This window comes from Protopterus annectens, chromosome 3.part0 (assembly GCF_019279795.1).
Source record: "Protopterus annectens isolate FY-2018-M chromosome 3.part0, PAN1.0, whole genome shotgun sequence".
NCBI lineage: Eukaryota > Metazoa > Chordata > Ceratodontiformes > Protopteridae > Protopterus > Protopterus annectens.
In genome coordinates, this window is record NC_056731.1 from 926,186,542 (window position 1) to 926,211,307 (window position 24,766).

At 40.1% G+C, this 24,766-nt stretch overlaps 1 protein-coding gene across 2 annotated transcripts in view; it reads right to left on the reverse strand.

Moving 5' to 3' along the window:
- LOC122796630 (leukocyte elastase inhibitor-like) overlaps positions 1 to 5,874 on the reverse strand; it is a 238,703-nt gene extending 232,829 nt beyond the window's left edge. For both annotated transcript variants that reach the window (XM_044065254.1, XM_044065252.1), the window contains exon 1: positions 5,712 to 5,874. The gene's annotated coding sequence lies outside the window, so the exon portion shown is untranslated. The remainder of the gene's footprint in view (positions 1 to 5,711) is intronic.
- Between the last annotated feature and the right edge of the window lie 18,892 nt (positions 5,875 to 24,766).

Here is a 24,766-nt window from a genome sequence, read left to right on the forward strand (position 1 = left end):
ATTGCAAAAACTATAAATACAGATTTTTGAAATTAATAATTATTTTTATTGCACAGTACCAAAGGGCATTAGATTCTGTTTGCCATTTATTTTATAATCCACTGACTGAGTTGTCAGAGTTGGGGAGTAGCAGGTCATCTGTATGCATTGTTAAGTTAAGTGATGGGAGGCATGTGTTAAAAAATTGGAGTAAAAACAATACTGGCCCTAGTAGAAAGCCTTGAGAAACTCTGCTAGTAAAAGTTTTGAATTTAGAATGGGTTGTGTCTGTGCTGACATGGAAGGTCCTATTGGTCAGGTACTTCTGAAACCAATTTATGACTCCAGGGCCAAACATGAATTTTGCAATCTGGATGGAGTGGTCTGCTTATTCAAATGCATGTCATGTCTATGGAAGTACCACTACCAAAAAGTCATCATATGGGTAGATTGAATCAATAAGCTTATACATGGTCATCATAGGTCATGGTACTGAAGCCCACTCAAATGAAATTTTGAGCACCTGATAGTGGGTCGGACATGTGATCATCCATCTCAGTGGTCTCAGATTTTTAGAATTATCCCTGATTTCTACCTGCGATATTTCTTTGTCACTGCTGAAGCCAGTGATTGAATTAATTCAACAAACAGAAACATTTATTACAGTTATGCTTTTTACTTCAAATAATGCATGCAATTTCAAGTCCTCTTACTGTGTCAGATTTCTGACAAGAATAGCAACATTTTTGTATTCCTGATTTGCAGCATTTTCTCTCTAAGTAGTTTTGACTTTTTCTCATTTTGAATGTATAAGGATGAGAGCAATAGCTGTGTTTTTCTCCTATAGTTTGTATGATTATTTTTCAAATATTTAACAATGGAACATAAATTTGAGATTGTACAGTAATCCTGATGAGCATTTGGGCTGGATAGTTTTGTCTCTAAGTGAAATGGAGTGATACCTGTAGTGAAAGACTAACACAGATGGCAAAGGTTTATCTATTACGGGTGGAGTTTTACAAGTTTGGGCCCTTATTTTTGATCTACTTTTCTCAGATGCTCACAAACACTTTTAGGATGGATTTCCTTAAATTACAAAGCAGTACCAAAATCCTCCTTTGAGATCATTAACTGATTGATAATATTTTCCTGGTAATAAGCTTCTAGTATATGGTGACTGGAGAGAAGCGTATGTGGAAACTATACAGTCTCTGAAGCTGTTAGTGAATGGATTATTTGGGAGTTGCTAGAGTGAATGGCTGAGTTGGTTGTATAACCTGTTAATTCTTTTATAGCTCATCAGGACAGCTACAAACATGCCCCTACATCCAAACACACACACACACACAAAAACATAAACACACAGTCAGCAGCGAACATGCCCCTACAGAAATGCAGTCAAACATACACACACACAAATGCACACACACAGTCAGCAGCGAACATGCCCCTGCAGAAATGCAGTCAAACATACACACACACAAACGCGCACACACAGACAAATGGCTTCACAATTCACATACTAACTAGCAGTTATGCTAACAGTCCCAGTCCTTCCATTGAAGTGAATGGCTGCACTCCATCATCCCAAACAGAGATACAGCTATTCTCAGAATTGGTCTACAATGCCATTCAAATGCCAACACTTTTTCTGAGACAGAGCACATAGATAATTTGCATTAGCAGCACCCTGGACTGTCACCTTTGCATGCAGCCTCACCACAGAGACCACTGTCTGTTTTACAGGCCTGATCCTTCCTACTGCTGCAGCAGTAAGCAGTCTCTGAATTGCTTGGATGTAATTCACTACAAAAACCTGCCGAGGACAGTTTTTTTGCAGTACATTAAGTGCTTTTGTATCCCAGAACATGCTAATACACAGCAACAGGTTATTTTCGTAAGCATCTAGCTACATAAAAGCAATACTTAAAATCTGTCCCTGATTTGGGTCTTTGTCCATCATTATTTCTGGCTTTGTCCATGACTCTTGTAATAAGTGGTTGATGGTTATGTGCTGGTGCATCATCAAAGCAAATAAATTCCCCTAAGCACAGCAACGTTACATTATTTGGAAAACAGAAGTTAAAGTTCACATACTGCACATACAAAACATATACGCATGCATACTATAAAACTCTTCAGTCTACCTAAAACAACTTCCTTAGGCCCAAATCCACACTTAATTTGAAATGAATGAATGAATGAATAAATAAATAAGCTAAAACACAAGACTACATTTCTCATGCAGTAGAATGTAATAAAAAAATGAATGTCACACAGTGCACTCTCACAAATTCCGCTCACATAGTCCCACCAAAACTAACACTAGCACCTAAATCAGCCCTTAGAAATGATAGCATTTCATATTACAATGCAAATGTAAAAATAACAGAACAAAAAATAAAACAATATAAAAACTTTAACCACAGCTAGCCAAACAGAAAATAGCATTACTAGCAAAATGTAACAATCCTAACTACCCTAAACTAACAAAAGAGGAACAAGCTAAAAGCATGATTAAACTGTAAAGTAAGAAATCTCACTGCTCTACTCAGTGTCGGTGAGATGAAGCCTGATTCCAACCAACATGACCGGAGACAAATATCAGCTTGGGAGCTGGAGGAGCCAGGCAGGGGGATAGGAGCGAGTGACACATGCCATTTTGCCCATGCCAAGAGGAGGATGGCAGCGTGATTTATTGCAATGCTGGAACATTCTGATAATGGGTGAACAACATGCAGTGATAGACCAGAGATGTGAGATTGGCTGGTGCCAAGTTGTCCTGGCAATAATACTCTAAGAGGGCATGATTTCCTGAGGTAGGTGTGTATACAAGTACGAATGTTCTGCTGCTAGAAGGAGCACTGCAGGGCACTAACATAAACAAGGGCACACATTGGTCACCAAGTGATGGAGTTTTGGGGATCATCAGAAGACCTTGATGGCTGAGATGGTGAATGTGTACAGTCAGCTTTTGAACCCAATAAAGAGAGAATGAAAGGACAGCAGGCAGTTAGGGGTGGGAACAGAAGACAAAATAAATAAATAAATAAATAAATAAATAAGAAACCCTCACACAGCCCACACCACACAACTAAACTACATCCAAAATGAAGTGCTATTACTATGAAAATTATTACAATTATTTCACAATTACAATGCAAAGCCACCTATGGGACTCTCCATTAATAAAAACCTATGTAAACTACCTAAAGCTGCTTTCGTAGAAACATAGCTCATTAACATAGCCCACTGAAGTGAACTGGAAACATAAAAACACGGAAAAAACAGATAAATGTAATATGTGTGGTTTGGCTTGCATGCTAAATTAAATATTTTATGTCCATGTCTCACGGTTTCACCACTCATCTCAAAGATAATTCCCTAAACTTAAAGAACAAGATATTTCATGCATCACACACAAGCCCCCCCCCATGTATTTATATATATATATATATATATATATATATATATATATATATATATATATAAATGATATACATATGCATACACACCTCTGCAACTTGCAGTCAATGTCGTGTGCAAAACGGACCATGATTTTAGGGGATGGAACAGCTGTGTGAGGCTAACTGACACAACACTCACCAGTGTATCTAGGAGCTCTTACCACTGTACCGATAAGTTGAACGCATGACAAACATGGAGGAAAGTAGATATTTCTCTTGCATTACTTGTTGCTATTTTCATTAGTTGCTGCCTTTTTAGAATTTTTTTATTATCTTTCAGGCTTTGTAGCAGTTTGTGTAAGGTCTGTGTCTCGTGTTTTAAAAGCAGTTCTCATAATATGCTTTTTTAATCAAATAAATATATATACCAATAAATACTTTTTATGCAGTTTGCAAATATTCTTGCACTCCAGTTTGCTGTGTTAATCAGGCCTTTTAGCTAGGTCCTGGTACAAAGCCAAAGGGAATACTTGCAAACAGATTAATTTAACAGAAGAATATTAAATTAACTGAGGTACAGAGATCCAACACCAGTATATTAGTGTTGATCTAGAAACAGCACTTTACTACTGTTGTGAAATTCTTATGCAAGGCTAAGAGCTTAGCATGGCTTACAAATGAGTAGGTTACCTTTATGTCACATGTATCATGGGAAAACATTTCTGTAACTCTTTACAACATAACTCGTCACATAAAGGTCTACAGTGTGGAAAGTCGCATGATTTGTAGATGTAGGATCCAGTACAGTTTCCCTGACTGCATTAAGACAAAAGCACTACTGTATGAAAATGTTTTTATCAGATTGCGTGGATTCTAAAACTACTCATCCACAAAGAAATATAACTTAAAGTCTTCTCCACCAACTAAATATGACCTGCTTCTAGGTTGCAGCAGCTCAGAATATGTTATATTTCCTTAGGGATCTTGTTTCAAAATTCAAAAAATTTTTCAGAACAGTGTGAACAGTAACAGCTTTGTCAAACTGAGTCTTAACAATACACTATATTGTAGCAGACTTCAGTATAACTGAAGTAAAATATGATGAACTAGAGGCACTGACAGTAGACAGCATGGTCAGTGAGGAAATGGCAAATAGGCTAACTAGTAAGGGCTAAAAACTCAAGAACCAGTAGCTGTGTTCCAAGTTCAAGAAACTTCTCTGCAGCTGAAACATACATTAAGCTGCAGTTTCTTATAGGTTTTAGCAGTGCATTCTACCAAAGGTTGCGCAGCAAACAGCAGCCAAGAAAGTTTTCAGAAATACTGCAATGGGCAAACCTGCTGATGCATAAGTGAGGTATAATTCATACAGTGAGAGATCTGAGATCAAGAAGCACTTGAGTCAACGGATTAGCAACCAGAAAGAGTAAGACAAAACATCACTAGGGTAGCTGACAGTCTGACTTCTGACTCAAAAATAGACCAGTGTGTTTGACTACGTATCTAGTTCACCTATAGTACCAAAGAGTAAGATATCTCAGGGAAATATGCAAAAACACTCATGCTGGGTAAATATCACTATTCCCTCTTGCCTCCTACAAAATAAGCTGATGCATCTATTCATGAAGACTCCTAGAGAATGGCTGTTGTCAACATTACCTCCTTCCCCAAATGGCTACAGTGATATGATGATATAGGTCATTTTGGCTTTGGAGACCTTAACTAATTTTCCTTGTTAATCTGTACTTAACAAAAAGAGGTCGACGCACCCATAAATTTCAGGTGATGAACTAAATAAATTATGGAAACTTGTGGTATCTGAATGTGCAAAAACCTACAAACAGATTAACAAAACTATGCATACATGTATTCGTGTGTGGTATCTGTGCATGTGCATGTCTGTGCAGGTTTGACTGTGAGTGAATTCAGCCATAATTATATCATCTAATATAAAATCTAGTAGTACGCTGTTACATGCCTGCTTTGGATTGTAAGAGCTTGCCAGTATATACGTATTTCACACAAAACAGTATTATGAGTAAATATCACTGTATAGTAAATTAAGTTACATGTCAATATACTTAAATGCACTGCACATAACTCAGCATACAAATAGTAACCATGCCTATTAATATTAACCATTCACAGAGGATTCCACACAACAGTAGATAGTAATCAATAAGCAGATCAACATAGCTTAACTTGTGAATTTTTCCTCTCTTTAGCAAACAAAGACAAAGCCGATTTGTGGGTCTAATACAGCTCAGGCCTCTGCCATTAGCTAATGCATTTTGCCTCGTTTAAGAGGCTGGAATTTGATCTTACTTGGTGACTTGAAAGACGATATGGATGCCTGCAAGATGACGACTCAACAAACTCTGTATGTTTCTGCCAACTGTACTGTAATCTGGACACTTTATAAGAGCAGGAAAAAGAAAAGAACAGAGCACACCTCTTTTACTCCAATGAGCAAAATAAATCAGGAAGGGTGGGGCTGTGCTTTGGTACTGCAGTAAAGTTCAATGGAAAAGGTGGGGTGTGTGCAGAAAGAATGTATATTTTCCTGTTCTGCTTACTGAATAGTATTTATTTTTTCTTCTGTAACAGCTCTGCTGGGAAATGATCACACTAAACATTTAGGCACAGCAGAATAGCTGTCTCAAAGTCATTGATTCTATACCGTGACAAAGGATCACATTTCATTGGAAAGAAATTGAATACTAATAAATGATAAATGGAAACAAATTCTTCAAAGATTCAGTTGATCAACATTTAGTTAAACTACAAATATACTTTCCTTCTTATTAAATCTAGCTAGGATACAAAAACAGAGAGCTTTGTTCTCCCTGTATTCCTCACAAGTGTGTACTCTGTATTAGTTGCTAAAACAGTCTTTTCATTAAGGGAGAAATTGTTCATTGCTGAAGAGGTTATTCCTTTGTGACAAAACTGCATAGCTTGCTTTGTCATAGTTGTTGTCTTTTCAGCTTTTCCAGGTTAGGGGTCGCCACAGTGGAACTCCGGTCGCTAATGATTGGAAGTCGATATTTATGGTGCCGAGTTGCCAGCCCGATGCCCAACCTTCAATGAAGGCACGCCTCATTCACGCATGTCTTTCGGAGGCCACTCAATGTCTTAAAAATATAGTACAGCAAAAGAGAGAAAGACATCTAATGTGACACATGAAAATGAAGTAAAATGTAATCAAGCATGTAGGCAGATGTTATCATTGACAAATATTTCTGTGCAGGGGTGTTCAGAAAGTATAATTAACAGATATCTTCTTCCAATGTTTGCTAACTGAGGAGAGAACTCTCCTTGGTGGGTCTTTTATTGGGTTCATCCTCTCCTCTCTTCTAGTTTTGGCATATTTTCGAAGTAGTTCCCTCGCTCAGTGGGTGCAAGCCTTTCTTCAATGCACATTGTAACTTCTTACAAAGCATTAGGAGAAAGTGCCTAGCCCTTGAACTCTCAAGTTTGTTCTCAGCCGCAGAATAAGTACACTTCCTGCAAATCCAGTAAAAATGATAAAGATTTAATAAGTGTACTGTGGAGAGGGTAATCCAACAGCATTTCACTGGATGGAGGGCCATACAAGCATGGAGGTGGGCAGTAAGGATCTAGGACCCACCAAGGAGCTGCCCCCAGAATATCACCGGATACAGTAAGGAAGCATCTGTTGTGTCTTATACTGTGGCCTCATGGCCCCTCCTTAGTGGTCTGTTATTATACTGAATCCCAGACAGAAACTCCATGGGGGGTGTGAAACAGGGAGTAAACAAATGGACAAAGGCAAAGCCTCAAAAGGCTGAGTCCTAAGTTCCATAAGAGATCCATCTACTGAGCTTCTGGTCCAAACAACAATGTTTATTAAGGAAATAAACAAAGGACAAAGTGAATGTGGTTCAGATGTCAGCAGTGCGGGCATTGTTAAAGAAAACACTTAAAGGAGTGACACCTGCTGTAGAGTGGCCTTTCAGCATAGAATTAACAGCAGTGAGCCACTCAGGTGGCAAAATATACTGCAATTTCCAGCAGCTAAGCTGAAAAGGATTTGTTTATGGACTGCAAGTTCTTACATTCCCTAAGTAATGGAGAAAAGGGGACAAACAGCTGTTCCATCCTTCTAAACACATCCATCTGCCACAGGTAAAACCAAAGTTGCCAGTGTACATACAGTGTATGCAGGGTTTTCTCTTTCTCTCTCTTCCCTGATTTCTGTCACAGTGAAGAAAAGAAAGGTAATTGGACTGTTTCATGGGCAATACAGAAGCCACTTCAGAAAGAAGTAAGGATTAGTCATAATGGATAACCAATCCTTATAACAAAAACAGATATGATTTCCTACACATAACGATATGCAATCCTATGATCCTGTGAGCAGAAGTGAGGACCATCAAGAATAGTATAGATGGCAATGCAGAAATTCTTTAAGGAATTACATGAACACCCATTGCTGGAGCCAGCCGTAAAGTCACATGAAACAGAAGTAGCTCATACATGTATCTTAGCAGTGGCACAACTGAGTCTCAGATCTCAAAGGTGCTCAAGATAGATCAGAATCAGCTGCAAATAGACCTACCGCAGAAGCCTTAGGTACCATTCTGCTTCATTAGGAACACCTTCTATTTGGCAGTGTTGCAGTCAGGTAGAAGGTCTTCTGGTAGTTTATATAATTTCTGACACCACTGCTGGAAGGTCTAGTGGGTTCAGTGACTGTCAGAAAAAGAGGCACACTGTGTAGTAGAGTCAGTTGTCAGGCCAAATGCTGCGAACATCTTGGGCCAAAAAGACTTTTCTCTAATAGCCAGCAACTGGAAAGCTGGGACCTAATAGCTTGAAACCAAAACTTCTTGGGAGGAAAGAATAAGTTTTTGTCCTTCTTCTCTTAATTTTGTGATGAGGACTGGAAAAAGTGAGAATTTAGAGAGGTGTAAAGAAATCTTCCCTGCCATGGGATGCAGAGTGTACACAGTGAAATGTCCCTTGCCCTGATCCACAGAGTAGCATAGAGGAAGAACCACATTTTTTGAATATCAACTAGATTAAACTCTACAGTGCCCTAATTCCTCTAGTTATGATCCAGAATCTACAGCTCCAGGTGAGGCCTTGACAAGTAGTTTAGCAAGTCTGTCAGCATGTTAATTTCACCCAAGAGGTAAAATACACAGAGAGTGATGTGTCTCCTAATGCCCCCCCCTCAAATGCACTCCACTCCTCTTTACAGTGGGTAAAGACAAAACAGTATGCTTATGTGCTTGTTTAGGTACCACACCTTGTTTCCACTCTCAGGCCAAGTTAGGAGGAGACTTGGAAGCAACTTTTTTCCAAGACCTTTAAGACCAACAGCACTACATACAGCCCCAAATGGACAACATAAAGGCTCCCTCTCAAAGGGTCAACTTTCTTTGATCCATAATGAAACTACTGTGTGGTCTCCAAGCTGCCAGAGAAGCATCTGTCATAAACACCAGGGGTCACTGGACTATTGGTATTTAACACCAGGAGAATGTCTGTATGTAGGTGCTTCTTCTGCAGCCCTTGACACCTCATGTTCCACTGTGACACCCACAATCTTAGTAATGCCAAAAAGACCATGAACATCATGAAGGAAATCAGGCACAGAAAGTAGAAGGATCTGAGTGTGGACCACCCTCACTGTGGCCTCACCCAGGCTACCAAGTCCATGACTTCTTGGCCCTTTCCAAGGTCAGAAACAACAACAATGGAGAGTATTCATCTCCTTGCAAATGAAAATCATCCTTTGAAGTTGGAGCAAAGAGAATTTCTCCAAGGTTATAGTCACCTCAAGGGAGTGCAGGCATGATTGCATCCTCTCTAGGAATACCATGAGTAAGTCCCTCAACAGGACCACCAGGAGCAAACCATAAAGGTATGATAACCTATTATACTTCTTTACCTGCAAGGCTACAACCACCACAGACAAAACACTAGTGAAAACTCAAAGGCTGAGGAATGTCCAAATTGTAGCACGTTTTACTAAATTTAATGCCTCCTCAGAACAATTGAAATGAGTTTCCTTTGCTGACCCCAGATACTGAACTGTCAGTAGCCATCTATCAGTCCAGTGACTCCATCTAGGTGCCCCTTAATAAACAAAACGAAAATACCACGGAACCCTTACTCCAGCAGAACCAAACGGCAGTAAAGTAAAAACTGCTCAAAAACCGAAGAAAATTCTGAACGCAAGTTTTATTATTCAACGTTTTCGCCTTGCTTAAAAGCTTGGCTTCATCAGAGAACAATGAAATAAAAACAAAGTACATTTTATATATGTCACATTAAAGGAAGTGATGTCAGTAAGCAGCTGTTTCAATGTTGCAACATTTAAATTACACTTACAAAAACATTTAAAAGAGTAATGTATCATTAAAAATGTCATTAAAAATATAATATGATATAATATGATATAATACACTTCCCTATCAATTTTATCAGAAGTGAAAAAGCGTAAAATATAATCAGTAAACGATGCACTATCAAAAATAATATAATAATAGGATATTGTTTTTAAATCACTAAACCTAATATAATGAACAAGGAATATATGTATAATGCTATTAATAATAAAGATGAAAATAAAAATGTAAATGATATCTAGGTCAACTAGAAATGTGTGTTTTACTCATTACATTACCTAGATATGATAGATGGTGTATAATAAAATACATTTAAATATTGAGATCATGTAACAAATATATAATCAGCAAATTATAAAAAAAGGTATAAAAGTCACCCATTTAAGCTGATTAACGTAAGTAACTCCTTAATTTCAAAACAGGTAAAATGTTACAACTGTCATTTAGTCCAGGAAAATGAAATGCGTCTGTCCTAAATTGCCATTCTAACTCTAGGATTTCTAAAAGTAATGTAGTAGGACCACCTCTAATAGATTGTTTGATTTGATCTATTGCCATGTATGACTATGCCCTTGATGGTCGATTATATGTCTGGCCAGAGCATTCTTTTCATTTCTGTTGTTAATGGCATAAATATGTTCATACATGCGATCGCGCAATCTGCGGTCCGTCTTTCCAATATAGAAAGACGGGCAGCAGTCACAAATAGCAACATAGACTACAGACTTACTCTCACAGTTAAGTGGTTTCCTGATGTCAAACTTCTTACCTCTTACTGTGAACGTCTGACCAGCCTTGGTTTTGTAACATCTGTTACAAAAACCACATGGGTACATACCCAATCTTTTATTATAAAATTTACTTGGGAGATCTCTTTGTAATAACTCCTTCAAGTTTTTATTCCTTTTAAAAACAAATGTAGGGAAATATCCAAATTTCTTAATTAGGTTAGGATTACTTAAGATAAAATCCCAATTCTTCCGAATAATTGCTGTTATATATCCAGAATCAAAACTATATGTAGTCACATAACAAAGTCTTAAATCAGAAGCATTATTTCTATTATTTTTATTCTTATTTACCATTGAACCATCATTCACTAAAGGAGACACTACAATGGACGGTGATAAAGTAGTGGTGTTTAAAGTATTGCCTAAATTTACTTTAGACAAAATTGGCCTAAAAAAACCTTTACATCTCTTAAATTCAACTTCATAAAAAATATCCTTAATAAACTTCAACGGATATTTACGCTTCAAAAACATATCCGTTAACAAATCACATTCTTCATAGAATAATTCCAGCGTACTGCACATTCTCGCCGCCCTAACTAGCTGACCCTTAACTATAGCTTTTTTCTGTTTGATAGGGTGATGACTAGAAAAATGCAAGAATGAATTGCAGTACGTTGGTTTTCTATGTATCTTTGAAATAAAGGAACAAGATAGAAAGTCCTTAGTTAATTTAACATCCAAGTAATCAATACTTGATGTTGAAAAATTATAAGTAAATTTAAGGAATTCTGAAGTATTATTAAGTGAGGTCACAAACATCTCAGCCATTGTCTCATTGCCTTCAAATAAAATAAAAATGTCATCTAGATATCGTGTATAAAATCTTATAGATGATGTAAATTCTGGTGAAGAGAAAACAAAATGTTTCTCCCAATAACTCATATAAAAATTCGCTGCTGCTGCCCCACAAGGAGAGCCCATGGCTACTCCTTGCTTTTGCAAAAAATATTTTTTGTCAAACATAAAACAGTTCGAAGATAACACAATATCCAATAATTCAGTAATGACATACATTTCATTTTTTGGGGCTCCTAATTCACCTAATAACAGTGCTATCCATTCAAGGGCTTCATGGTGAGGAATTGAGGTATATAAATCAACCACATCAACGGTGAGGAAATTAACCTCACTGTTGAAGGGTTGAATATTAATAGCTTCCAAGAAGGACCATGAGTCTTTACATATTAAAGGAAATTGAACTAAATATTTAGTTAGTAATTTGTCAACTACCTTGGCACAAGAATAGGTCATTGATGACCTTCCGTCAATTAAGGCTCTCATTGGTGGGTTTGCTAAATCTTTGTGTACCTTTGGTATGCCGAACATAACAGGTATTTTCGGGAGTGTCATATCAATAAAATTGTAGATGTCCAAATCAATTTTTCCTTCGAGAAATAAATCACGAAAGTACCCCCTCATCCTGTTATGAGCTCCCTGAATTTCATTAAGAGAAGCTTCGGCATAAGCTGGTGACTCCAATATAGAGTACATTTTCCTAATATACACATGTTCATCAAATATCACAAGCCCACCCCCTTTATCGGGTTTAAGGAGCCTAACGGACAAATTGCAAAGATCATCAAGCATTTGAAGTTGAATTTTTGTGGTGTTAAAATTAAATTGTGAACCTCTTTTTAACCTGTCATTGAATAAATGTCTCAAATCAACCTCACATGCCTGTTCAAATTGCAATAAAGAAGGGTGTAGTGGTGGGTTGAAAACACTAGGTAGTTTCAAAGACTGAGAAAAGTCAAGACAGTCAGGTTCACTATTAAAATACAATTTCAAATTGAGTTTCCTAACGAAACACTTTAAATTTATCAATTCCTTTGATACATCACCAAATTTACTAGGTACAAAAGTGTACCCATACGCTAACATTTCAATAAGATCTTCAGGTAGATTAAAGTCAGTAAAGTTATAAATTTTAAAGTCAGCGTCATGGTTCAACATTATTTTTGGAACTTGTTGAGGTGAAGGGGTGCTCTCAAAGGAGATGTTCTCAAAATCAACATCATTAAAGGGTTCAGTTAGTGTATCTCCATCATCTCCTTGTCCAACATCTAAACTCAGTTCCAGTTCTGTCGCCTGTTCGGGCGTTGGCGTGGATTGCGCTGGCCTAAAAAATTATTATTGTTGTTTTGGAGATTGCTATTATTTTTGTTGTTGTTGTTAGCATTTAGGCCTTTAATTCTACTACTGCGCCTCGGGCCCGTGTTTGAATTAATAAAAGGCTCATCATCCAATAAATCTCCTTCATTACCAAATGGAATGTCATTAGTTCCATCAGGATTAACTACAGAATTTGATCCACCTATAGTTGCATCTTTATGTTCTGAAAAACAAAGTTTGGGGTAGGCGTTACCACTTTGATACGCCTGCCTATCCCTTATGAGTTTCTTAACTTTGTTTTGTTTAAGTTTAACTAACATTGCCTCTATGGAAGTTAATGTACGGTCATAGTCGACCTTGAATGATGCAAAATTAAAATCATCCTTCAGTTGTTTGTCCAGTGCGTCAATTTCAACAATCAATTGCTGCATATGGAGCTCATAGTGTTTGATTATGAGTTGAAGCAATTGTGTATACCTTGTATTTGAAACAGCTCTTTTAATTCATTAAAGAATGACAAATTGTAAAGTAATCCTGAAGGTGCAAAAGAATTTCTCAAACCCTTCGGTACCAGTCCCTCTTGTATACATTGGTTAAAATAAGCTGCTTCTAATTGCAGTTTTTTAAGTTTTAACACTTTGCTATCGAAAAGTTTTAGCTTATCGGAAATTGAAACCATATTATTTCCTTGAGTATCTATATTAGGCAAATTTGTTGATGAAAAAGAAAATGCATCAGTATTATGCATCCAGCTAGTAATATTAGTGAAATTACTAACATTGCGAGTCATACCTGTAGTTCTAACTTCACCGTTCGTTTGTGCGGCAATAGGATGGCCCAAGGGACCGTTAATTCCTGTAGAAAGGCCCCGGGAACTGCTTGCAGCAACATCAGCATAACGTACAAATGTTCCAGGGGCTGCTTCAGTAACACCGATGTTGTCAGTTCTTGGTGCAGGTAATAAAGGTTGTGCTGGCGGGATCCCCGCATCAGAAGAATTAGTTGAAACAGCTTGTGCAGGTAGGGAACCTGCTCCTTCTAGCCTCGTGTTGCTATTATTACCAACATCCTTTCTTTCCATCGCGTCAAGTCGAGCTTGAAACCTATCAAGCTTTTCTGAAAGCGACGCTAAGATGGTAACAAGATTAGAAGCAGAGTCAGGGTTGTTAACCACTTGTCCTTCACTCATTGTGCCAGAAAACATATGCGGGGTGCTGGGGCTATCAGGTCGTTCCGTGGCCATCAGACAAACCAGTGAAGACGCCAAAATTACAAACTAGGTAAACAAAATGAAAAAACCACGGAACCCTTACTCCAGCAGAACCAAACGGCAGTAAAGTAAAAACTGCTCAAAAACTGAAGAAAATTCTGAACGCAAGTTTTATTATTCAACGTTTTCGCCTTGCTTAAAAGCTTGGCTTCATCAGAGAACAATGAAATAGATCAAATCAAACAATCTATTAGAGGCGGTCCTACTACATTACTTTTAGAAATCCTAGAGTTAGAATGGCAATTTAGGACAGACGCATTTCATTTTCCTGGACTAAATGACAGTTGTAACATTTTACCTGTTTTGAAATTAAGGAGTTACTTACGTTAATCAGCTTAAATGGGTGACTTTTATACCTTTTTTTATAATTTGCTGATTATATATTTGTTACATGATCTCAATATTTAAATGTATTTTATTATACACCATCTATCATATCTAGGTAATGTAATGAGTAAAACACACATTTCTAGTTGACCTAGATATCATTTACATTTTTATTTTCATCTTTATTATTAATAGCATTATACATATATTCCTTGTTCATTATATTAGGTTTAGTGATTTAAAAACAATATCCTATTATTATATTATTTTTGATAGTGCATCGTTTACTGATTATATTTTACGCTTTTTCACTTCTGATAAAATTGATAGGGAAGTGTATTATATCATATTATATCATATTATATTTTTAATGACATTTTTAATGATACATTACTCTTTTAAATGTTTTTGTAAGTGTAATTTAAATGTTGCAACATTGAAACAGCTGCTTACTGACATCACTTCCTTTAATGTGACATATATAAAATGTACTTTGTTTTTATTTCATTGTTCTCTGATGAAGCCAAGCTTTTAAGCAAGGCGAAAACGTTGAATAATAAAACTTGCGTTCAGAATTTTCTTCGGTTTTTGAGCAGTTTTTACTTTACTGCCGTTTGGTTCTGCTGGAGTAAGGGTTCTGTGGTATTTTCGTTTTGTTTACCTAGTTTGTAATTTTGGCGTCTTCATAGGTGCCCCTTAATAGTGGGGGACACGACTGCCTTGAGAGTCTCCATTTGGAACCTGAAGTTTTAAGTGTATTCATTGAAGTTTCTTAGGTTCAGGATAGGACAGAAGCCTTTCATCCTCTTCAGAACCACAAGCAGGTAAAATAAGATCCTTTGATCTTCTTCTGAAGGAAGAACACCCTCTGTTGGCCCTTTGTAAAGTAGAGTTTGACCATCTCCCAAACACTCTGTGAAGACAGCTTAGTCTCTGAGTGGACCCCTTTCTACAGAAAGACTTAACAGCTCTCAGGCATGACCATTCATGACCATGTCCAGAACTCACCAATCGTTTGGTTATGGGTCTTCATGCTAGGGGAAAACTCAGAAATTTGTTTCCAGGGGCAGCTCTGGACATAAATGTGAGCTGTAACTCCTGGGGTAGCAGAATCATTCACTTGTGTAACTTGGTTTGCACTCAAGGGACAAGCATTTGTAAAGCCTGAGTGCTACCTTCAGTCTGCAAGAAATTTTATTCTCTTTTTGTTGATGGACTGGCTAAACCTACGTGAGGAAAATATGAAGGGCTTAAGAATCTCATAGTGGTCCCTCCACAATACTGAGGGCTCATTTTTGTCATGCATCTAGTACTCAGCAGGTTGGCTGAACACAACATTCCCCATAAAAGGGATGTCTAATATGAGCAGCCAGAGCTCCTCTACAAGGGAGGACAGTTTCAGCAAAAGCATTTTGTGCATGCATGCACCTACACTTATGGCCACAGCCATTGCAGTAATATAGTCAAAACTGTAGCAGTCCATTCAGAAGGCCATTCAGGACACAGTACACAATCTTCATCACATTAGCCCAGACTTACAGAGAGAGAGAGAGAGAGAGAGAGAAAAGTTTTTCAGTGCTTCCTCTACTAGGGAGGCAGAAGATGAATCTGTCTTGCCCACCCTGGCAAAGATTTTATGCTCTTTGCTTGTTGGCAACATGGAAAATGATGGGTTCCCTTGGTCCTACACTAGACAAAAAAGATCAAACAGGAGTCAGGACGATGATGCCTGGTCTAGGTCTCAGTCCATTTACCTATGGGGGATGGGTAGTAAACACTTTCCTGGGAGTTGCAGGAGTAGACTCTGGATGTTTCCAGACAGCATATATGACTTACTTGATGACCATTGTCAAACAGAGACTCCACCTTCTTTCCCAAATACAAACTAAGCTATTCCTGGAAGGAAAGAATGTCGTCCAGTTATACAGTTCTTCATAAGCCACAAAGTTCTTCAAAACGAGCAGTCATTTGATGGGGAGCTGTAGGGGGAGGACTCACCATCAATATCCATCTCAGAAGTGCTGGCCACTCAGGGTCCATAAATTCTCCAGAGAAAGTAAAGACAGAGAAGGGGAGAGACTCTTAACTCTACCCATGTTAGCAGGGACAAGTTTGTGCATGGCTGCCATGCACGAGGCCAGCTATTACATGGTCATGTGGTGGGTGTTGTGTGACGGAACCTGCACTCAGAAGTGAGCCTGGCAAAGGCAGCACAAGGACATGAGGGGATTAAACAGAGACCACTGCTACCATCAGAACATGCTCCTTTAACAGAAGGATCCAGCACCCAATTGGACAAGTTCCACTAGAATTCAAGCATCTTCCAGAAGTCAAATTCCTAAACTGTAAGCTCTAATGTACAGCACCTGCTGGACTCTCCTCTGACTGAGCCATTAAGATCTGCTGGCCTAAGAGAGATGTAGGAAGAAACATCCTTTATACCAAATACTACCACCAACTTATAGCCTGGCTATGTAAATGGCCACTCACTAGGAACAAGCTAGTCACAGGTGTGATTTGCTAAGTCAACAGGGGGGGATGGTATCTACACCCAAGACAAAGCCCCTTCAAGGTGAGCTCCAAAGGATGCGTCTCTCATCCATCCACTAAGCTGGAAAATGGGTGTGGGATGAGGCCATTCTAGTCAAAAATGCACTAGACACTTGGTAAACAGAATTCTATTTTTGAATCAGATTTACCTTCAGGAGGGTTGGCTGAGGCTTAACCTCTGTTTCTGTGGTCTTTTGAGAGAGTCCCAACACAGGCCTGGCGTTGCAAGAAGAACTGTCTTGTTGATTCCACACTGAGCACATTCATCATTGCTGTCCGCATGGCACTGAGTTAGACCTGGAATTTCTCCCTCTGATATCTGCAAGAGGATGAGTTAAAGTGATAGCACTTACTTATGCCAGTATTTCATTTATGTGTTATTATTTAGTTTTATATTTGTTGACTGGGGAAGTCCGTCTGGGCACAAAGGCCCTTTTTCAGCTGAACCCTGGGGAGAAAAGTTCTAGTACATGCAGTACAATCAAAGTCTTTTAAGTTCTATATTATCACCAATGTCAGGCAGAATAAAATTAAAATAAATGTTATAATGTCAAAATAGATAAGATAGTAACTACACACACAGCAGTAAGGCGTCTCATACTAATTATACTCTATACAGATATAGTTAAACAAATAACTATGCAGTAGGATAGATGTCACAATACAGAGTACTGAGTTATTACAAAGGGTGGATAGTAAAATGTTGATTTAACTTTCGAATGTAAAGCTTTCAGATATAAATTAAATGACAGGAGTTAAGACATGTATAGGTAGAAGGTTGTAACAGCCTTGGAGTAGCAGCTTTGGAGTGTTCTGGTGGTGGTGGAACTACCTTACAGTCTGGGCATAGCTCGTAAATCTGTGCCAACCTTTCCCAGGTGTGTGTGTGTATGTGTGTGTGTGTGTGTATGTGTGTGTGTGCGTGTGCGTGTGCGTGTGTGTGTGTGTGTGTGTGTGTGTGTGTGTGTGTGTGTGTGTGTGTGTGTGTGTGTGTGAGTGTGTGTGTGTCTGAAAATCAAATCTCAAAGAATGCACATGTCAGCTACTTAGTGCAGGGACACAGAGCACTGGTTTCACAGAGAGGGTGGTGGAGACCTTGGCTTGGAACACTCGGCTGAAGACACATATCTACAGGTGTGTCAGTGGGGAGTCTTATTTTGGGCCTGAAGAGAGAGGGGGAGGGAAACCCAGCCCCAAGACTGAATGTGTTCCCTGTGTGCTCTTAAGGGAAATGTTGCTTGGTGCAGAGAGCTGCATCTGGAAACTGTGTGTGTATCTATCTTTGTTCCAAGTGAACATCCCCCACCAGTGTCAGCGGTGAGAATTGAGGCTCCTTGATTACTGGGCCAGAAGAAGGAAGTCACATATTGGTGAGAAGTGGTGTGTATATTAATTGAACTTATGTTGCCTGTAGGCAGTTGTCACTGAAGGTGTGTTACTCTCAGCAGCCACAAGGTAAACATACAGAGTTTCATTTTCACAACAGTTTTATTTATTTTTTGTTAGTTTAGTTTAATCAGGGAAAGCAGGCAAAGATGTCAGCAGAGGATTATGGCAAGCTAACAAAGAACCAGCTGGCCAAGGTGTGCAAAGCCAAAGGACTGGTGCATGCCAACCTAACTAAAGAGGACGAGATTTCAGCCTTAGTTACAGCTGTAGCCCAGACCAGCAACCAGGAAGACAACCTGTCTGTCAATGGGGACGTGTAGCCCTCTGAAACTGAACACTTCACCTTTTCCTCAGAAGACTTAAAAATTTGTCTGGAATTAAAGAGACTTGAACTGGTGGCCAAATTTGGAATTACGCTCAACATAGAGACTGCAGCATTTGCAAGCCAAAGAAAATGAGAAACTGTGGTGTTTGAAAGCTGAAGAAAATGAGAAACTGCAGCGTTTGAAGGCTGAAGAAAAAGAGAAGTGACAACATGAGAGGGAGATGCTAACTCTTCTTCAGGGTCATGGAGGTAATGGGGAAGGGAATAACTAAATGCCAGAAGCAGTAAGAGGCAGTAAATTTCTTCCACAATTTCCAGAGGGGATGACTTTGATAGTTTTATTCATATATTTGAAAGAGTATGCAAAGAGTATAATGCTGACCAAGGACTCTGGATACAGTTCCTGACACCTTACTCCATGGTAAAACTGTAACTGCTGTTGCTAAATTATCTGATACTGATTGCTTCACTCTATCATAGGTTAAACAATGTTTACTGAACTGTTATAAGTTAACACCTGAAGCTTGCAGAAAAAAAAGTTTCATGGACATAGATGCAAGGCAGATGAAGGTGCATCTGATTATATTGCTGAGTGAAATACTTACCTTCATAGGTGGCTGATTGGGTGTCAGGTTACCACTTTCAAAAGGCTGTCGGACCTTTTGGTGAGGGAACAAGCCCTTAGCACTTTGCCTGAGTATGTGAGAATCTGATTGGCAGACTGGGACTGTAACTCTGCAGATGATCTGGGGGGAGAAAGAGATCTCTACTTAGCAAGCAAGGCATCACTGCACAAGAAGGGGATACCCAGTGCTGCACGTGGATATAAGGGAACTCATTGTGGGCAGCCTAAACCATCCCAACAGAGTCCACCAGTAACAGGGGAAGCCACTAGTTCAGATACACTGCCAGGATGAAGGTTTAGATGTTTTAAATGTACCGGGGGGCCATGTAGCATACAAATGTCCACTGAGGCAAGATGGGGAACAAAAGGTGGGGGAGCCAGCAGGTGGGAATAGCAGTATGCCAGTGTTGAGTTGTCTGGAGACAACAGGGGTACCAGACTATCACCAGTGTTTATATCCTATCTTAGTGGATAGAAAACAGGCCACTGCTAATAGAGACATAGCCTATAACATAACCATTGTGAAGCCTGCAGTGGTTAAAGAGAAGCAGTACTTGCTTGGGCAGTCCACTCCAATCAGAGCTTTAGGAGGAACCACATTCCAAATACTTTTGACCAGGGTTCACCTTGATGGGGAGGGTGGAAAAGGAAGCAGACAGGTAGCTGTGTTTGAGGATATTCCTGGAGATGTTGTGATAGGGAATGATTTTGATAATACAGTACCTTGTGTGCATGCAGTTATACTCAGTCAGGCTTGGAGACAAGAAAGTAGGTCTGGTAGGCTGGGGAGACACAGACAGATCCCACACCTGAAGCTGGGGCTGTTGATGTGGCTATTTCAAGGATGGAGCTACCCTGTAGCAGTGAGCCTGAAAGTGAGCCACAGCTGCTGGTAGGTACTGATGTTCCCATAGACAGGGTGACTGCAAGGACAGAGGTGAGTGATAGTACCCAGATTGACAGTGAGGCACTGCTGTCGGAAGATACTAGGCTTCCTGTGGAAGGGGAGCTGGGAATGGTCACAAAAGTTGAGACAGGCTCGGCTTTTGGAACCTACCTTATGAGGCTTGAGGGAGGTAGTTAAGGAGATACCTGATGCTCAAGGAAAATGGGAGTTTGTGTACTAGAACAATCGGTCACTGTACAGAGGTTGGATCCATGAGGGAGGACTAGAGGGTGAGGTAATACAGCAGTTGGGAGTGCCCATAGCCTATCGCCTGACACATCTAGCCATAGCCTATGACATTCCTTTTGCATGTCATATGGGCAAAAAAGCATACCAAGAGAAGTATTATGCAGAACTTTTATTGGCCTGGTATTGCAAAGGATGTAACAGGGTAATACAGGACCTGGGAGCAGTGCCAAAAGGTAGGCAAGGCAGGGGACAAGGTCAAACCTCCATTGATGCCTTTGCCTGTGATTGAGGAGCCATTTCAGAAGGTAGCTCTGGATATTGTGGGGCCTCTGAGCACCCCAAGTTCCACTGGGAAGAAGTATAGCCTGGTAGTAGTAAATTATGCTACTAGATACCCTGAGGCAGTGACTCTGTACTCCATCGAGGCAGAGAAGGTGGCAAATGATTTGTTAGAGATTTTGAGCAGGGTAGGTTTCCCAAGAGAAATACTGACTGACAGGTGCCAATTTTATGCCAGACCTGCTGGCTTGTCTATTGAAGCGTTGTGGGGCAAAGCACCTAAAGACCACCTCCTACCATACTCAGACTAATGGTCTTGTGGAGAGTTTAAACTCTACACTAAAGACCATGCCATGGGCATTTTCAGGCCAGTTTAGGAGAGTGGAGGACAAATATTTGCTCCATCTACCATCTGCATACAGAGAGGCACCCCAAGGAATCCACATTTTTTTCACCATTTGAGTTGCTGTATGGGCATAGGGTAATGGGCCTTTAGATTTGATTCATGATGAGTGGGAGGGTGAGTGTGAATCCCACAAGGAATCTGTTGTGGCATATGTCCTAAACCTCAGGACAAGACTTAGGGTGCTCATGGGCTTAGCGCAGGAGAACCGAGCAGGAGCCCAACAGCAGAAAAAAATTCTGGTATGAAAGGAATGCTCGAGCCCAAGAGTATGCTGTAGGACAGTGGATTATGGTACTCTTTCCTGTCAAACACAATAAGCTGCAGGCAGCTTGGGATGGACCCACTGAAGTGGTAAGGAAGGTCAGTAATATTAATTACTTGGTACACCTGCTAGGCAAGAGGCAGGAACACAAATTGTACTATGTTAACATGATGAAGCCTCAGCATATCAGGAAGATCCTGGCCAGACTGCAAAGGGCAGGTTGATCATTAAGCCCAGTGTCAAGTGAGTATGGCAGAGGTCTCTTACCTGGGACATACAGTAGGTTGTGTTAAGATTAGGCCAGAACCTGTCAAAGTAGAAGCTATTCAGGTGTGGCTCACCCCTGTTACCAAAGAGCAGATGAGGGCATTCTTGAGGATAGCGGGGTACTATAGAAAGTTTGTTCCCCATTATAGTACAATAGCTGCTCCCCTCACAGATTTGACAAGGAAAAACAGGCTGGATAAGGTAGCGTGGACCCCAGCCTGTCAGCAGGCATTCCAAAAGCTTAAAGGGGCTTTGGGAGGACCCCCTGTTTTAGCCAGTCCAAATTACAGCAATGACAGTGCAAATGGACTCACAAGACAGGGCATAGGTCGATGTGTTCCCAGACAGGCCCATTTCTCTCAAGCAATGTTTTTCCAGGGTCACATGAAAAACTAACTTGAATATTCAAATGTGTCTATGTGAGTTACTGCCTTCCATGTCAGGGAGAATGGGGCAATGCATGTGTAACACATGCAAGCATAGTTAGCTGGAGTTCTGTAAATAGTTTTGTAAATAATTTTCTGTCATTTGACGGTCACACTGACTTGTACAGATGCTTATGTTAAAAATGTATCAGCAGTGTTATTATAACTGAATAACTGTTTATATTTAAACACATAATTCTACAATTTTCAAATACTGCAACAGATCTTAGAAAAGCTTTTAGTCTGTTCTCTACCAGAGTCATGTGTTCAAATGTGATGTCATTCTATAACCAGCACTGAGAGGATGGAACTCACAGACCAACTTGTTTTCTTTTGTTTACTTTGGAACCTGATATAAAAATCTGTGACAGTTATCAGTCAGTTCAATTGTCAGTTAGAAGTTGAAAGAACATCACTTTACCTTGTGAAAGTAAGCATCTCAGCATCCGATCTTCCCTTGCTGTATTAGGTTCATTGGTTCATAGGTAAGTACTAAGCTATCTGCCCAAGGGCATCTATAAGCCTAGCCAGAATGTGTTGGCTTTCGCCACCCCCTTAGATTAGTTCCCTGTGTCTCAGTCCAGAAGTCATTTGCTCCCTGTGCCTCTGTCCAGCAGAGCCACTGCAGTGATCCCCAGTTTCCCATCCACTTGTCAAGGTTTCTCTTGAAGAGTGTTAGTGAGGGGCTCTGCCTAGTGTAGACTGTAATCCTGTTCCAAAGCATGGGGAGTCTCTGGGACAGGAATCTATCCCTCCAGCATGTCCTATTTATCATTGTGATGAGGTTTAGATCCCTAGAGCGTGTGGCTCTTGGGGATTTGTTTTTTTTTTAGGTGGAGCATGTCCATCATTTCTGGGTTGGACATGGCCTTGTATGTCAGGCAGAGATCACCTCTGAGTAAGCGGTATGCAATCGAGTACAGCTGGAGTTTCTTCAGTCGAGCTGCATAGGGCATATGTTTGATGCCAGTAATCCTCTTGGTGAGGTACTTCTGTGGTCTTTCTAGCTGTTGCAGGTGTCTTGTAAGGTACATCCCAAATGGGACGTTGTACTCTATGATGGGTCTGATGAGTGATGAGTAGAAGGGCATAATAACCTCTTTTGTTCTAGATGCGAACCCTTTTGTGATTAGGTGGGCCACATAGAAGGATTTTCTAACCAACTTGGCAATATGATTATCAAAGGAGAAATTGCTATCTACTTGGGTCCCCAGATCCCTTATTACATTTTCTGTATTTAGGGGACTACCACGTATGTGGTAGTTCGTGGGTACTTTATTTTTTCCAAAGGGGGTGACTATGCACTTTTTGGCATTTAGCTTGAGGCCATGATTTTAACACCAGGTATCTGTCTCAGTGAGACCCTTCTGGAGGATGCCTGTATCAGCTGGAGAGTCAGTTATGGCCCCCAGTTTGCAGTCATCTGTGAACTTGGTCAGCCATAGTCCTCCTGTGCTTGCCTGTACCTCTGAGAAGTATATACCGAACAGGAGGGGTCCCAGGACTGAGCTCTGGGGGGACACCGCTTGTAACTGGTTCAGAGTCAGACCTAGAGCCTGCAACTCTCACTGTGTGGGTTCTATCCATGAGCCAATTGGCAACCCATCTCATAGGGGTTTATGTTCAGGCTGGTAAGCTTGTCTATAATACCAGAATGGAGAATGGTGTTGAAAGCCTTTGCGAGGTTTAGGTAGGCTGTGTGGACCTCCTTTCCCTCATCTAAAGCCTTGGTAACTGTCTCAAAAAAGTCCACCAGGTTTAGGAGGCATGATCTGCCCTTAACAAAGACAAACTGGGTAGGGTCCAATGCTTGAAGGTTCCCAATGTCTCTGTTAATGAATTCCATGATGATGCGCTCCATAGCCTTGCAGACCAGACTAGTCAGGCTTATAAGGCGATAGTTCCTGGGGTCTGTTGTGGCTCCACCTTTGTGGAGCGGGATAACTGTTGCTGTGCACCACTCTATGAGTACATAGCCTGTAGAGAGGCTGAGTTTGAACGGTGTGTTTAGGTGAGGGGTTAGTTCATTTTGGAGCGCATGCGAGACACAGCCTGGGACACCGTCTGGTCCCATTGAAGCTGTAGTTTTGGCTTTGGATAGGGCTGTTTTAACCTATGTGTCAGTGACTGCTGGAGCACTACATTTTTCTGGTATCATTATGGGCCCTTTAGGGGGTGGGGGGGGTGAAGTTTGCACTAAACCTGTCTGCCAGAATGTTGGCAATATCAGTCAGTTCAGTGTATTTTGTGCCATTCTGCATTAACTCAGAGCAGATCTGAGAGTTTCCACTTAGGTTCTTGACATAGCTAAAGAATGCGTTGTGGTTATCTTTGGAGTCCTTGGCAATTTTTCTTTCAAAGCTAGACTTGGATGATATTATGAGAGATCGTAGTTTCTTGCTGATACTGATCAGGGATGTCTTTCCTTCTTGGGATTTTATTCTTTTCTGCACTAGTTTCCTCTTTCAATTGTATAGCTTGTTTATGGCAGGGGTCCACCAGACTGGTTTCCTTTTCTTGGAGGAGTGAGTCTTGGTTTTGCTTGGGATAGCATGATCCATGCATTCTTGCAGGTGCTCATAGAGTGCCTTTATAAGGGATTCAGCAGGTTGGACAGTGTTGTCCTTTAGCATGGGGGCTGTGAACCTTTCCACCTCGGTCTTAAGTAATGTGAAGTTTGCTTTTTTCATGGTGGTTTCCTTGATTGGTGTGGGGGTGGAATGTCGATATCCAGAGTGATTAGTCTATGGTCTGAGCTAACCAGTGAGGGTTTGACCTCCGGTGTAGAACACCGGTTGCTCATGTTGGTGATGACCAGTTCCAATATGTTGTCA